The sequence below is a fragment of the Suncus etruscus genome, chromosome 13 (genome assembly GCF_024139225.1).
Source record: "Suncus etruscus isolate mSunEtr1 chromosome 13, mSunEtr1.pri.cur, whole genome shotgun sequence".
NCBI lineage: Eukaryota > Metazoa > Chordata > Mammalia > Eulipotyphla > Soricidae > Suncus > Suncus etruscus.
In genome coordinates, this window is record NC_064860.1 from 96,850,413 (window position 1) to 96,866,833 (window position 16,421).

The 16,421-nt window shown below is 40.3% G+C and overlaps 1 protein-coding gene and 1 non-coding gene across 2 annotated transcripts in view; both read right to left on the bottom strand.

Moving 5' to 3' along the window:
- Positions 1-16,421, bottom strand: part of DSCAM (DS cell adhesion molecule) — a 589,689-nt gene that overhangs the window by 493,012 nt on the left and 80,256 nt on the right.
- LOC126026578 (U6 spliceosomal RNA) lies at positions 5,961-6,067 on the bottom strand. Its single transcript, XR_007501802.1, has one exon. It is a non-coding gene; the product is annotated as a U6 spliceosomal RNA (small nuclear RNA).

The following is a 16,421-nucleotide window of genomic DNA, read 5'->3' on the forward strand; positions in this document are numbered from 1 at the left end:
TGGGTGACAATATGTCTTCCTGAACATGGGAGATTGGAAAAGATAAGAGAATCTGCTTCTACTGCTATGTCTTACAAGTAGCAACCAGATATTGTGAACAAGAGCATGTGAGCAATGAAGTCAAGGGAAAGGAAAAAGTATATTTCAAACTGAAGAGCTTGCATGCCCAGTTTCAGAGTTACACCAAGAAGGAAGCAGGAAACTACATAGACAAAGCTGGCTAGATAAAGGACCAAGAATGCTACTTTGACCAGACTAAAGAGTCATTGAACCAATCACACATTATGAATTAGAAACAGGGATCCATAGCCTGCATAGGGAAGTTGAAGCTCCTGATTGGGTGATATAGGTCAAAGAGAATGTAGAGAAGAGACAAGAAGCAGAGATGGATCCTCAGGGTAGTCAGTACCCAAAAGGCAAGCAAGATGCGTATACCCCAAAAAAGAGGGAATTCTTACAAGTCCATCAGAAAAATACAAACAAATGAAAATGGTTGGAGGACTTGGCTATCACTTCACAGAGGAATAAGTGTAAATAGAAAACAGTACATGAAGCTACACTTCCTGTCAGTAGTTGAAAGAACACATGTTAAGAGAATACTTAGTTATCACTAAGTATTGTCCATCAACAGAACTTAAAAGGAAGACAACCTGAATGGAGTGGAACACTGGAAACCTCATATACTGCTGGTAGAGATGTAAGCTGAAAAAATCACTGCAGAAAAGAATTTACCACTATCTAGTAATGCTGAACACATGTATGCCTTGTAATGTGGTCCTGGGCATTTATAAAGGAAATGCATGCATGTACTCACACATGCATGGACAAACACACATAAAGACCCAGGGAGATGTTCTCAGCATTAATATTTAGGAGGTCTACTCAAAATCACCCCAACATTCAATAGCAGTCAATAGTAATATGAGGAATTACTTTAGGATGCATTTGCAGAAAAAATGACTATGTAATAGTGAAAAATGAAAGGATCTATAGACATTAATAACATTATTGTGATCCAGCTAACCATATAGCAACTAAGACAATAATGGTTGGAAATGACCACTCTGGACAAGAACTGGTGCTGAAAGGAGTTAAAATGATATGCATGATCCTTCAGGAACAGTATTGCAAACCACAGTGTCTAGAAGAAAAAAAAAAAAGGAAGACTGAGAGAAAGAAAAGAAAAATATCTGACACAGAGGCAGGCAGGGAATAGGGTAGGAAGGAGGATGTGGAAGAAGTGGGGACATTGATGGCAGGAAATGTGCACCAGTGAAGGAACAGGTATTGGATTTTGTGACTGAAACTCAATCATGAACAATTAAATCATGGCTATTTAGTTAAAATTTATTTTATTAAAAATAAATAAAATTTTAAGGCAAACAAACATGGTAAAAGAACATATTGTGTTATTCCTCCTTTATAAAACACATATATACCAAGATACAACTTAATGATGTTGAGTCAAAATAATAGATACTTCTAGGGAAAGTAAACTTGAAGAATGAAAAGGTACCTGGGGTACATACAAATTAGCAACTAGATTTTTTTTTCTTTAAATGCTGGGTAGTTCCTACAGGTATATATTGTAAATATTACAAAGCTTAAGATTTTAAGTAAGTGTGAAAAGAAAAAATAGAGATAAAGAAATTATGAGACAAGTATTCTGAATCCTAGAAAACATGAATAGTGACGTGGTAAAGACATCAAGCGACTAAATCTCTCCAGATAGCTCAACCTCTGAGCTGAAAACTCTAAAGTCTTCTTGAAATGGAGGTGGTCCGATTCCCCTTCCTTCCAGAGAAAATCCAGCTACCACTACATACAACCTTCTCCTACACATCAGTTGCCCAGCCCCACAGTTTCTGGAGTACATGACCATATATACTCAGATGTGCAACACCTCCTCCATCTCTCAAAGCACTCACATCAAGTAGAACAACAGTAAATATGATGGGAAGAGTGTGTAGAAGCCCACCAAACTCAATAAGTTAAAGCAATAGAACAGAAGGCTCAACCAGCAGCAATCAGCTCAATGAATCCTCAGACAATCACTTTAGTAAACTATTGTGAGATCGACCAACTATCAAAAGTTCTGAGAATTCTATTTGTCATTTTGTTGTTATAAGCAATATGAAATAAATTGTGCCTGCTAAGAGGGCATCTTTGGGGTGGGAATCTGGGAACATTGGTGGAGGAAAAGTTACACTGATAGTGGGATTGGCGTTAAAACATTAAGAGGCTGAAATAACTGTGATATGAACAACTTTTTACATCGTGGTGCTTAAATTTAAAAAAGGAGAATAGCAACTCAACCCCATTAGTCACAAAGTTCTTGACAGTATCTGTTGCTTCAGAGAGATCAGATTCATAATAACTCAAAACTGCCCGTTTGATTTGCAAATTATGTATAATCATTGTGAAAGAAATTCTAGATCTAAAACATTTTAAATTTATGATAAAATAGGGAAGAATATCGTTGCTAAAATAATTGCTTTTATAAAGGTGTTTTAAAATGAAAAAGCACATAACATAGCCTTGTGTAAATATTATCTAGAGAGAACCCTCCTTCCCCGATTCTGAGACTTCAACCATTTTTTATGTTGGAATAAATGCTTATAAATTTAGTTTTATTTTGATCATACACTCTGAACTCAGATAGATGAATGAGCTCATAATGCTTGGGAAGCATTCCAAGCTATGAAATAATTGTGAGTTGGGTTCTAAAGTGGCTCATATATTACAAAAATTGTGCATTTAACTCTAATGTGTTTCAATCATCCCATCCTAGCCCTGTAGCAGTGGTGTGACTGTCCTCATGAATAAGAATTGGATAAAACATCATAATAATATAAGACTTAGAAATATGAAACCCTGTCTCTGTCTATGAGGAAACACACAACAAAACAAACGAAGGGCTGAATTTATCCTTCTCTTACTACATATTCATGCAGTACAGAGTAGTAAAACATGAGAGTAGAGAAAAATACCAGTTTCTACTAGATCCTAGAGCCCAGTTTACTACCAAGTAGAAATTCCAGATTATTCCACAGAAAGAAAATGTAAATAGTCTTGGTAAAATGTCTGACTTCTCCAATAAAAACGTGGGCATATAGGAAAACATTTATTTTTACCAAGAATGAATTCATTTAAAAGAAAAACTCAGAAATGATAAATGATGACACAAAAGCAGACCTGGCCAGAGATGGTACAGGACACAGAGATGGTACAGGATGGCACACTAGCTTTGAAGGAAACCAGTATTGGTTTCATTTCTGGTATCACATACAGGTCCCTGAGCATTCTGGGACCTCAGAGTAAGAAATAGTTCTTGAACATCTCCAGATATGGACTAATCCCCAACCCCACAGATAATAAGAATAAGTAAAAAAAGCCCCTGTAAATATTCTCTAAGATCTACAAGATGGTAGGCAGAAACAAATGCATGTTGATGAGAGAAATGAAGAACATAAAAAAAGAGCTAAATGGAGCATGTTTAGACTGGAAATTCAATACACAAACTTTAAAACATACAAATAGAATTAACAACTACATGATATCCGGCAGAAGAAAATATCGATGACCTAGAACATAGAGCAACAGAAACTATGCACATTTAAAAAATAAAAAGAAAAGACCTGAAGGCAATAAAGTTAAAATGTAAGATGAGGTATAATATGTTGCTTAATTTCTTTACATTTAGAGTTCCATAAAGAGAAAAGAGAATAAATAGTGAAGAATTAATGTAAAAACTTTTAATTTTGAAATCCCAAAATAGTGGAATCTCTAATAAATGCAATGAGCTCTGGTAGGAAAGATGAAGAAAACAGTATCATGACAAGTCACAATTAAATTGTTTATAATTAAGATAAAGAGTAAGATAAATTGTAAGTCCCAGAAACCCCCAACTTTTCTCCCTGGAATCCCAGAGACTCCCTTCTCTGTTCTGGAGCTTCTCACTAAGTTTCGGCAATTTCTTTGGGAGCATAAACACATGTGCAATGGTCAGATTTGCTTCTTAATGCTCATACCATATCCAGAAATGCAAAAAATAGCATAAAAACTCTTTCAGACAGAGTGATAATGAACCCTCTAAAAATTTTAAAGTTTAAAAAAAAAATGAAGAGCATTCAAAAAAGGTAAAAAGGGTATATATTAAAAACATACTAACTCATTTTAAAAAATGATTACTGTTTAAACTTTAAACTTAAAGCAAAATAATAATATTGCTCTTGGAGCTTTATTTCATAAAATAAGAGGTAAAATCAAAAATGATTGTCAATGGGGGCCAGAGAGATAGTATGGAGATAGGGCATTTGCCTTGCATGCAGAAGGACAGTGGTTCAAATCCCGGCATTTCATATGGTCCCCCGAGCCTGTCCAGAGCTATTTGTGAGTGTGAGAGCCAGGAGAAACCCCTGAGTGCTGCCGGGTATGAGCCCCCCAAAAAAATGATTGTCAAGGAGCCAGAGCAGCGATGCAGTGGTAGGGCATTTGCCTTGCACACGGCTGACCTAGGATGAACTGCAGTTCAATCCCTGGCATCCCATATGGTCCCCCAAGCCAGGAGCGATTTCTGAGTGCATAGCCAGGCATAACCCCTGAGCGTCACCAGGCGGGGCCCAAAATCCAAAAAAAAAAAAAAAAAAAAAAAGAATTGGCAAAAAGGCAGGTGGGTTATATGCTTCTTGGAATACATAAAGTTACAATATTGTTTAGAGGTAGGAAATATAAACTCAAAATGTGCATTGTAAATTCTAAATTGCACATGGCTAAGTTGGTTGGATTCTCCGGGAAGGACAACATAGTGAGCCATAAGCACAGTGCCTGGGTGAGCCCAGAGTACATCAGGTATGACCCAAAAGCAAATAAACAAAAAAGTACAATAGGTAGGAAGATCTGGAAATAACATATATGCCCAATGACATGTGAGTGAGGAAATTTGTTGTTGTCTGTATAAACAAAACAATGCTACAAACTTCACGGTAGCTTCCCACAAAGAGCAAGAAGTGCAACGAGGAAGTGCAGAGAAGAGAGCACTGTGACAATGAGTTGAGAGTGATCACTCTGGACAAGAGCTGGGTGCTGGAAGGAGATAAAGTGATAGGCATGATGATCCTTCAGTAACAATATTACAAACCAGAGTCTAAAAGAGTCAAAGGAAGATAGACAGAGAAAGAGAGACTGAGAGAGACACACACAGAGAATTGTTTCTCTCCAGAGTCAGGTGAGTAGGGAGGAATTGGGGGCCATTGGTGTGGGAAATGTGCCCTGGTGAAGAGTGTTGAATATTGTATGACTGAAATTCAATCATGGACAACCTTGCAATTGCATAAAACAAAACAAAACAAAACACCTGCTACGTGAATAAAAAATGATGCTACACAGCTCCAGAAAAGGATGAAATTTTGCATTTTTCTCTGATATGAATTGAAGCATTCATGCTAAGTCAGTGGAGAATTAAAACCATCAAAGATCTTGCTCAGATGTAGAGTAGAAACCACATGAGGGAAGGGTCAATGGCCAATACAAACAGACCATGGGACATAGGCTACCTCAGTTGGGTTTGGAGGAGCAGGAGGAAAGGATGCTCTAGTCTGCAGTGGGTAGAGAAATTTGGTTGGTGGGTGTAGTATAACATTGCACCCCTAAAACACATAAACATTGACACTAACCAACCAAAATTTTTTCTCAATTTGTAAGTACTAAATAATGTTAGTAAGTTATGTCAATGCAATTTTTTTTTCTGAAGAAAACAGCTTTTATTCCGTGGAAGAGGCTGAAGCCAAAAGGTCCCAGAATCAGCCCCAGGAAAAAAGCCCCTTGCCTTCCACAGAACCTGGCTTTTATCCCCCAGAATCAGGTACCACCCAATGGTGGGATCAGGTACCACTCAATGGTGGGAGCAGAATGCTAGGTCACACCCTAGGGTAGGGCACAGTCACCATTCAGGGTAGGGTAAAAATATGGAACGCTTCACGAATTTGCGTGTCATCCTTGCGCAGGGGCCATGCTAATCTTCTCTGTATCATTCCAATTTTAGTATATGTGCTACCAAAGCGAGCACGCAATTTTTTTAATTTAATTTTTTTTTTTTTTTGGTTTTTGGAACACACTCAGAAGTACTCCAAGGTTACTCATGGCTCTGTGTTCTGGAATTACTCCTGGGGACCATATGGGATGCTGAGGATCAAACCCAGTCAGCTGTGTGAAGGCAAGCACCCTATCTGCTGTACTATGGGTCCGGCCCCACAACAAATTATTATTATTTTAAAGTAAAAAGAAATCCATTAAAAGAAAGGAAAAAAGCAATAAAAAAAGAAGAATGGATGAAATAAGGAACACTTACCAAGGTGTAAATTAAAGTTTAGTCAAGTTGGCATTCCCAGAGCTCTAAACACACTCATTAAAAGGTCAGTGATTAAAAAAAAATCAAGTTATAACCATATATCCTCTACAAGAAAATGATATTAAATGGAAAAAAAGATAGGTTCAAAGTGAAAGTTTGGGTTTACATTTAGACTAGCACCACAGTGGGGCTTGGAGAGATTGTTCTGGACAAGTGGATTTCAGGAGAAGGCTGCTCCTGGTGATTGACGGCTGCTTCCTGCTATTAACATCAGGAAGGCAACAATCCTGAATGCTGATGTAGCTAAGAGCATGAGAAACAAATCTGCTTGACTCAAAGTGAGAACCAAAATCCAAATTAAAAAACCAACTGAGACCTGATGCTTTTCTTGGTGCTGCCATTGCAATGACATGCCAGTCAGTGTTTGTATTGAGATTCAGTATAGTCTTTTGTTTGTTCTAGGTTAAATCAGTGATCAAAATTATGGCTTGAAATAAATTATATTCGATAACTCCATTTGCCATCCCTTTAAATTTTGTTGGAACAAGCAATAGGAAGTAAGTTCGTTACCTAAGGGGAGAGGTCTGGGGGTGGGAGGAAAACTGGGGACATTGGTGGAGGGAAGAAGCACTAGTGGTGTGATAGGTGTTGAATCATTGTATGCCTGAAACAACTCGATTACAAACAACTTTGTTTATTGTCGGGGTGTTGGTGTTTAATTGGGGGGTCACATCTACAGTGTTCATGGGTTACTATTGGTTCTATACTCAGGAACTACTCTGGTGAACTTGGGAGACTATTTGGGGTACTGGGGACTAAATGTGGGTTAGCTGGGTGCAAGTCACATGCCCTACCTGCTGTACAATTGCTCCAGGCCCAATTATAAACAGCGTTGTAAATCAAGTTATTTTAAGAAAAAGAAAATTATTTTAAATAAGTAAATAAACTGTATAAGAGAATCAGTCTCACATTTAGGGTTTTCTAAGGTCCAGGCATGCTAGTCTCCTCTATGCCTTAGATCTAGAAGCTTCCACCCATCTCTGGATGGATCCATGAAACTCTTTGCTGACAACTTCATCATCTTTGCACCATTTCCAACCATCAATTCTTTGAATCAAAACTTAAACATCAATTTCTTAAGGATTTGTTCCTGATCTTTAAACTTCAGTACAAAATGTTGTACTGGAGTTGCCCAACTAGTAAGTAGTACATTACAGAAGTCTTCCCATTCTTAGCAAATGAATAAATGAGTTTCCAAGGAGAGGTGTCATGATTTCATACTGTACTAGAAAGATTGCTTCTATAGAGTAATGTTTTGTTTCCGTTTCATATATATCAACTATCAAACCATAAAACACATAAGTGTCCAGGGACAAGATGAAGGAGTGATTGAGGAAAAATGTTCTCAAAGAACTAAGAAGTCACGTAAAAATATTTTAGATACTATGTGAAAGGAAATTCTTCTAATTCAATATTTGTACTTATTTTTCAACAAGGAAAAAGTCAAGTGTTGTTGTGTGTTCTACAAATCTCTGGAGAAATTATTTTTTCATGTTAGTGCTTTACATAAAAATCTACATATTGCTGGCAATATCCTTCTAAGAGGATATTGCCTTGTGAGGATAGGGAATTCATTTTAGAGATGAGTTTCTCTGTCACATTGGCCAGATAAAAGTTATCTCATTATCATTGCTGGAGGTTGTATAGACATCTTCAGAAAAGAATATAGAGTCTAATGAATAATGCTCGTGAAGTTGGCTAGGGTTGAGCATTTCCATTTTAAGTTCAAACATTTTAATAGGCATGAAAGTGGTTAGTAATTTAGAAGGAGCCTGGGACCCTCTGGGAATTGCAGTCACAACTCAGAAAGGAGCTAAATAAAGCAAAATGTTCGACATGACTGCTTATTACTTAGAAGCATACAACTTGGGAAAGGGACACAGAACAAACTAATGAAAACAAAAGGGATAAATGCAAATTTACCTTTGAAATTAAAAATGAAATGAATAGGTACATAAAAAAGGTGAGAAGAGCCAAAGTACAGCAGGTGTGTGCTTGCCTTATCCCATGTAGACCCAGGTTCAATCCCTAGCACACACATAGAGTCCCTTGAGCCCTGCCAGCAGTGCAGAGCCAGGAGTAAGCCCTGAGTACTATGGGTTGTTTCCCAAAAGAAGAAAGGAAGAAAAAAAGAAAGTGTAAAAAACAAGGCTACCATCATCATAATGCTGACAGAATGACTTCCTGGAGAGGACAAAGCAACAGCTTGGAGAAAGAAAACAAAATGACCAAAAAAAAAAAAAAAAAAAAGAATGTTCAAAAAACACACAGCAAAATGCACCAGGAAAGAATCAGCAAAGTAGGAATAAAATAAGATGAATCAAAAGAAATGAACTGAAGCCAACAAAACCTTTTATAATTAGAATGAGCACCCAGCGGAGTTGTCAATACTCCCTCCCCAGGGCGAGTAAAATGGGAGCCCAACCGGAACTCTGAAGCCACGGTGTTAAATAAAAGCAACCAAGTGGGGTGATGAAAAGATCTGTATTCTCCTAGTTCAATTCATTGACCAAGAGGGTGTTTAACATTATTATTGGCTTTGGCTTGAACTTCACCACATTTAGGAGGCCCTCAAAATTCCACGATGTGACAGCCTAACAAATGATTTGCCACTAAAGTCATGGTACATTATAATGTGATCTAAGTTTCAGTTGTGTGTCCATTAAAATTCACAGGCAAATGGTAAAATGGCATATAAAATATTGCTCTTTATCACCAATCAGAAAAATGCAAATCAAGCAACAACAAGACATCACCACTCATTTAGACATTGGCAACACATCAAAGAGAATAAGAACAACCAGTCTTGGCATGGATGGGTGGAGATTTGAATTCTCATTTATGACTGGTGGGAGTGCTGACCAGTCCAACCTTTCTGGAAAACAATATGAATGTTTATTTAAAAAAAAAAACTAGGAATTGAGCTTCTATTTTGAAATTCCACTTCTTGGGATATACCAAAAACACATGGAGAAAATAATATTTGTATGCCTGTGTTCCTTGCAGCACTATCACAATAGCCAAAATCTAGAAACAACTCAAGTGCCCAAGAATAAAGACTGGTTAAAGAAAATCTGGTACATCTACACAAAGGAATATTACTTGGCCATCAGGAAAGATGACATCATACAATTTGCTGCTACATGAATGGATTATGTGGAGATTATTATGCTGAGTGAAGTTAGCGTGAGAAAGACTAATATAGAATGATCTCTATCATATGAAATATATAAAGAAACAAAATGGGGGAACACAGCAATAGTAGAGTGAAAGGAGGAGTGTTTGCCCTAAGTAGTAACATGTCTGAAAATTAAGCAGTACAATGTAAACAGTGAATTTGAAAATACTGTTCTGGGTGCTAAAAGAAAGCATTAAAGGGGACAGAGCAACACAGAAAGTCAAGCTCTAGTGAGTGTAATTCTAGAATATGCTTCCTGGCAGCCACACTCAGGAATAGCTCTGCAGGCCCCTCTACTAGACAACATCTCCCAGGACCAAATTTCATCGAAACCCAACCAGCTGCCCACTGATGCCCTCTTGACTTTCAATGATGGAGAATTGGCTGTTGATGTCTCACCTCACTCCCAAGTTTATTGAGGCACCTTGAGCACAAAAATCTTTATAAGTAATCTTGTTAATTATTGCCTCCAATTTCAAGACCATTCCATCCCTCCATATTCGGAAATACAGGATCATCAGTCCCTCAATATGGTTCTTTCTCACCTATGTTCCTTTGTGGGAGGAAATGGCCAGAAACCATACAAGATTCATGCACAAATAATAAGATGCCGCTACTCATCAAGTAGCGGCATCTTATTAAAGAGGAAGACCTTTTCTTCATCCAAGTGCCAGATGGGACGTTGGGGTTCCTCGTGGCTTCCCTCCTTTTCTTACCCTTCACATCCATGGCATCTGGAAGTTGTCTAGCTTTCAAACAAAATCAGAATCAGCTACTGGTAGATACTGGTCCAAAAACCTTTCCTATTCCCTACATGTCTCAGATGGCACCTTATGGGCTTCACTGTTCTTCACTCTGCACCAAGCAGCCAAAATGAGCCCGTTTCAGCCTGTCTAATCTTCTGCTGCTTCTGCACGGAACCCTTCTGTGTGCCCAGGCTCTCTGAAGTCATCTCCTCCATCTCCCTCACTCATTTCACTGGATTCCCTTCTGACCTGGATCTTCTTACTTTCTCTTAAACGCCATTTGATCTGGGGTGTTCACTCTTTCTACTGCATCCACCTGATTCTTAAATGAGGATATATATGTGGATCTATGTGTGGTGTGAGGTGGGGATGGGATCCAGAGAAACATCTCACAAAGTCTACACACTTTGAGCATCAGATCTGGGGGCGTAAAAGCTGCAGCCAAGTGTGAAAGGACCTCAGCCAAGAGTGCCAACTCCATGGATGAGTGTGTGGGCACTGATGCATAGCACAGCTGATGAAAAGTGTGCTGGTGCCACTGGCAGGCATGCATGGTAATTCACCACCAATACATGGGCAGGGAGAACTTGACACCTTAGACTTAATAGCAAAGAAGCCACCTGAACCATCCTGGATGTGACAGAGCAGGAGCTTGAGGAAGCACAGTGGCAGCAGGATTAGGGAGCAAATACCACCAGCCGGTGAACCCTACAAGGAGGAAGCCTGCCATGAACACTTTCCTGTTGCAGATTTCACCAGTGCATGCTCTGAACCAGCCAACCAGATGGTAGCATGACCCTCGCCATGGGAAATGCATGTCTTGCTGCCTGTTATACCATGGTGTGGTGGTTTCCAAAGACGTCAGTGCTGCCAATGCCACCATCAAGACCAAGTCTGTGGATCAGTGTCCCCCTGGCTTCAAAGTTAGTCAATCAATGATTAGCCTTCCACTGTGTATAAGTAGAGCAAGAACGCAGCCACTACTGAGGCCTGAGCTTGCCTGAACCACAACTTTGACCTAATGTACACCAAGCATACCGTGGCTCACTGTTTATGGGTGAGGACATGAAGGAGGAAGAGTTCTTGAAGGCCCTTGAGAAGGTGGAGAGGTTGGTGTGGATTTTATTGAAGGAAGAAGAAGAGGAATACTAACAACTTCCCCTTGCATCCCTGCAGCATACATGTCTTCCATAAAACAACTCCAGCCTTAATTGACATGAAAGCTTTCTGGTTAGATTTGTCCTCATTTTTATTGTGAATCATGACTTGTATGTCTCTAAGATTTCCAGTATGTATTAATAAATTTTTATAGATAAATACATTCCAGTATGTCTCAATAAATGCTTTTAAATGTTAAAATAAAAATAAAAAAGATATGACTGGGATGTTGACCTGGGTGCAATGTCCAATAGAACTCAGTTAGAAGATATCAAAACAGCAACAACTGCCACAGTTTCTGGGGCCATGAACAGCCCCATGTTCTGCCAAAGGATAAACCAGTTCCTGGATGGAGGTGAGGAAGCAGGAAAGGTTCAAAAGCCTCAAAGCCTGGTGGTTGGGGTTCCCTCTCAAAAGCCTGCAAACCACATCATGGAATTCCCACATCTGCCTGTGTTCTTACTGAATACAGTCTACTCTATCTTTCTTTCATAGCAGAGCTGTTTTCTGTTGTTAAGTTATTTGGGAATTATCTAAGCAAACCTTAATAAAAAAAATATCACTAAGGGTAACCAGGATGAGGGGGGGACAATAAGCATTTGCTTGTTAAATATGATGCATGTAAAACCATGTTTTAAGAGACTAAAATACTCTAAAAAACATCTGTGGTTCCATGTTGAATAGCAAAATGATGATTGTCCTTCGATTTCAATTAGAAGTGCTGGTTTGCATATCTAAAATAACAAGGTTACGATGGAATATGCCAAGTCCTGTGAGAAATGAGAGGCTAGCATATATTTTCCCCTAATTCTTATTTCTTGTGTGTGTTTGCTAATGGATAATTTTACTAATGGATTTCTGAATATTCATTATGTTATAAAGGCACGTTGTGGGGCTGGAGTGGTAGCACAAATGGTAAGGCGTCTGCCTTGCCTGTGCTAGCCTATGAAAGACTGCAGTTCGATCCCCCAGTGTCCCATATGGTCTCCCAATCCAGGAGTGATTTCTGAGTGCATAGTCAGGAGTAACCCCTCAGCATCACGGTGTCCCCCCCAAAATGTATAAAGGCATGTTGTTTCTTAAATTACTTTAAACATCATGGTTATAAGATTGTTTATAATACAGTTGGATTTCTTTTTTGACAGTTCCAAATTTGTTCATGATTGAGTTTTAGTCACACAATGCCCAACACCCTTCACCAGGACACATTTCCCGCCACCGATGTCCTCAGTTTCTCTCCTGCCATCCCCCGTGCCTGCCTTGGGGTCAGACATCCCCCACAATTTCTCTCCCTTATTTTTCTATTAAACAGTGTAGTTTGCAATTTTGTTACTAAAAGGATATCATGCTATCCCTTTATCTCCTTTCAGAACCCAGTTCTTGTCCAGAATGATTATTCCCAAGTCTCATTATCCTAGTGCACCTTCTATACCTTCACTGGACTCCCCCATTCTTTGTGACAAACTTCTACCATGGACTGGTCTTCCAGATTCTTGTCTCTATTGTTTCTGGATATGACTACCATACATACATACATACATACATATATATTTGTGGAATATATACATCCCACAAATGAGTGTAGTTATTCTATATCTATCCTTCTCCCTCTGCACATCTTTTGATATCACTACAAGACTGAAGACATCATGGGATTGCATGCTTAGGAGAATAAGCAGCGCTGTTCCAGAAAGAAGTCATTCACCCCTTGGCCCTGTGCTTGCCTTTAAATGTTCTCAACCTCTCTGAATGACAATTCATTAGTCATGGAGAAAATGACCAATTATAGGGCTGATAGTGTGAAGCTAAGAAAAAGGTTTCACCAGCTTGCCCTCACCCCTTCACCTCCTAGTCTGATGATCCTCAACACCAGGAACACAGGAAGAGTGAGCAGGAGTCACTGGGGCACAAGGTGGTTTCATGGGCATTTACAGTAGTGAACAAGTCCTGGAGGAACTTTTCTATTTGCTTTGCTGCTGTTTGGCTTCTGTTACGCTCAACTGCAATTGGAATTTTGGGCCACATAAATTTATCCAAATCTCAATTCATTTATCACAATCATGGGAATCATTATGATTGGCTGATATTTGCAGAAGAGCCTTTTGTATTATTTCTGTGTATTTTATTATTTTTGTATCATTTCATTAAAATGACTATTCAATAAAGACTAGTGATTATTCTTAGTCTTAACACAGTACAGTGATAAAAGAATCAGTACTGATAAAAATGCAGCAACTGTGGGGCCAGGATGATAGTACAGTGGGGAGGAGATTTGCCTTGCACATATTCAAATTGGTTTTAATATTTGATATCACAAAAGATCTCCAGGTGCCACCAAAAGTAATTTCCAAGAACAGAAGTGACCCTGAGCATTGCTGGGCGTGGCCCCCAAACAAAAATGCAGCCGCCTGATTTAGAGGTTCTCTCAGTAGGCATCTTCTTAACAGAAACACCCCACCTTTTTATTCCTACCACTTTTCCTTCCATCTTTGGCAGAATGGAAGTTGAACCTCTTTGACACTTTCCCCAAATTATGAGGCATATAGTGTCCAGTAGAGCAATTGTTCCAGGGAGCAATTATTCCTTTAGGTGAGAAAACTTCTAATATACACTACTCCAGAGATGGGGAACGACAGCACAAAGAGAGGTGCAATCTCCCCATGATTTGTGGTTGCTTCAGGCTTGATTCAGGTCATCCCTCCTCCCTCTCTGAGAGCTTGGGTTAATGGGACTGTCCATTGACCTTGCAGCCATTATTATCACCTATTGTGATGCTCCCAAGATACTCCTAAAACTCTTCCCTAGAGGCCCAAGACCCCCTATCTGTCCATCTTTTATATCCTTAGTCCTGCCACTCTACACATACCCCAGTTTCTCTGTGTGTTAGAATGGAATAATGGATGGTCATTAGCCTGGGACCTGTTAGGAGCTGGAAGGAATGTCCTTGGTCCCTGAACACACCAGGAAATAGTAAGTTACCAATACTGATTGATTAGATCAACAATGGAGGTTCTTTTTAACCATCTTCTCCTGCATACGGCCTTAGGACGTGTACCCTAATTCCTCCCATTCCTCTGACAATACATCAGATGGGCGTTACTGAACACTACAAGACTAGTAAGTGCATCAGGTTTTCAAGTGGATGCAACCACATTCCAACCACATGACTGGACTGTGGGCAAGTCAATGGTCTGTGGGTACCTCTTTCCCAGCCTCTAAGATTGTTCAACTCCTGGTTTTCTTGCAAAGAATTGGCAGCCACTCAGTAAGTGAGCACAGGAAGCATTTGCAACATGCGTGGGGCCAAGCAAGATCTTCACTACCCTATATCACATTAAGATGCTGACAGCCACAGCAGGGCAACAAATGCCACCTTTTCACTTTGCTAAGAGAAAAGGCACAAAAATTAAAAGAAGGCCCTAGAGGCAAATTTATGGAGTCAATTTAAGGAGCCCAGGTACCCAACACAGAAGTCCTGTCTTCAGTTTTGGGTTTCTTCTGGTTTTATTTGAGGGTCACACCCATTGATGCTCAGGCCTAACTCCAGGCTCTATGCTCAGAAATTACTCCTGGTGGTGCTCTGGGGACCATATGGAATGATGGGATCAAACCCAGATAGGTCACATGCAAGGCACGTGCCCTCCTTGTTGTACTGCCTCTCTGAGCCAGTCTCCAGTTTTGATATGCAGGATTTTAAAGACACCCCACCCTAACTTAGTGCCTTCCCCTCACCCCCTACCAGGATTGTGCAGGGCTCATAAGGAACAAAGACCAAGGGGGGAAAAGGACAGAAGTCCCAGCTGTTCCTTTATTCATTTCATTGATCACCAAGGAATAGGGGAATTCAGGTCAGGGAACTGTCAACAGGAACTATCACAGGTGTCCCGCCTTCCATGTCTCCCTCACCTCCTTCCCCCACAAACCTCAGGGTGTTTACAGCACCTCTTTAAAATTCTGGGAGCCCAGAGAGCCTCCAGCTTCATTTCCACCCACCAGCTTGCAAATTGCTTTAATTCTATAAGAGCTTCACTAGTCCATCATTTCTGTGTGCTTCTAACAGGGGTGCTTTCGGCTTGGTTCAGGAGAGTGGAGTCCTCTGAGTGAATGAGGGTCCCAGACAGGGTGGCCTGAGGACCCCAGACAGAGGGCTGTGGGGTTGGGGACGGTCAGCATGATGATATTGAGTAAACACTTAAAAATGGTGCCTGGGGTTGGAGCCATAGCAGAGCAGGAAGGAAATTTGCCTTGCACTCTGATGACCAGGGTTCAATCCTGGCATCCCATATGGTCCCTCGAGCACCACTTCCAGAAGTTATTCCTGAGTGCAGTCAAGAGTAACTCCTGAGCATAACTGGGTGTGGCCCAAGAAAACAAAACAAAACAAAAATGGTGGACGTGGGGAGGGCATTTGCCTTCATAGGGCCGACTTGAGTTTGATCCCAATATCCCGAGGATGTGGCCCCCAAAACTTAAAAAATATGCCAAGAGTCTACTGAGGAGCTGGGTGGAACACCTAAAAAGAAGTAGCAGCAGATGTTACTGCCCCCTGCCCCAGCCCAGAGCTCTGATCCTGCCCTCTACACCTAGGCTAGGCATAGTGTGGTCTCCAGGTACATGTATGATAAAGAACAACGGAAATGTCCCTGCCAGGAAAGGGTGTGAGGTGACAAAGGACCACCCTAGGCAGAGCAGAGGTGACTCCCAGAAGACATGTGCAAGAAGGTGTGGTCCGTTGGAGAAAGGAATTTGGGGACATCTGGGTGGATGCAGGCTATGAATCTAACTGTGCCCCTGGTCCCCACAACTGGCCGAGTGTGACTCAGAATCCTTCTTGAGACTCAATGTCTGGGTCCCCACCCTACACCCCAATGCAGGAAGGTTTCTGACAACTCAATTACAGTTGCCCGGCTGTCCTGCTGCCCAGCCCTGG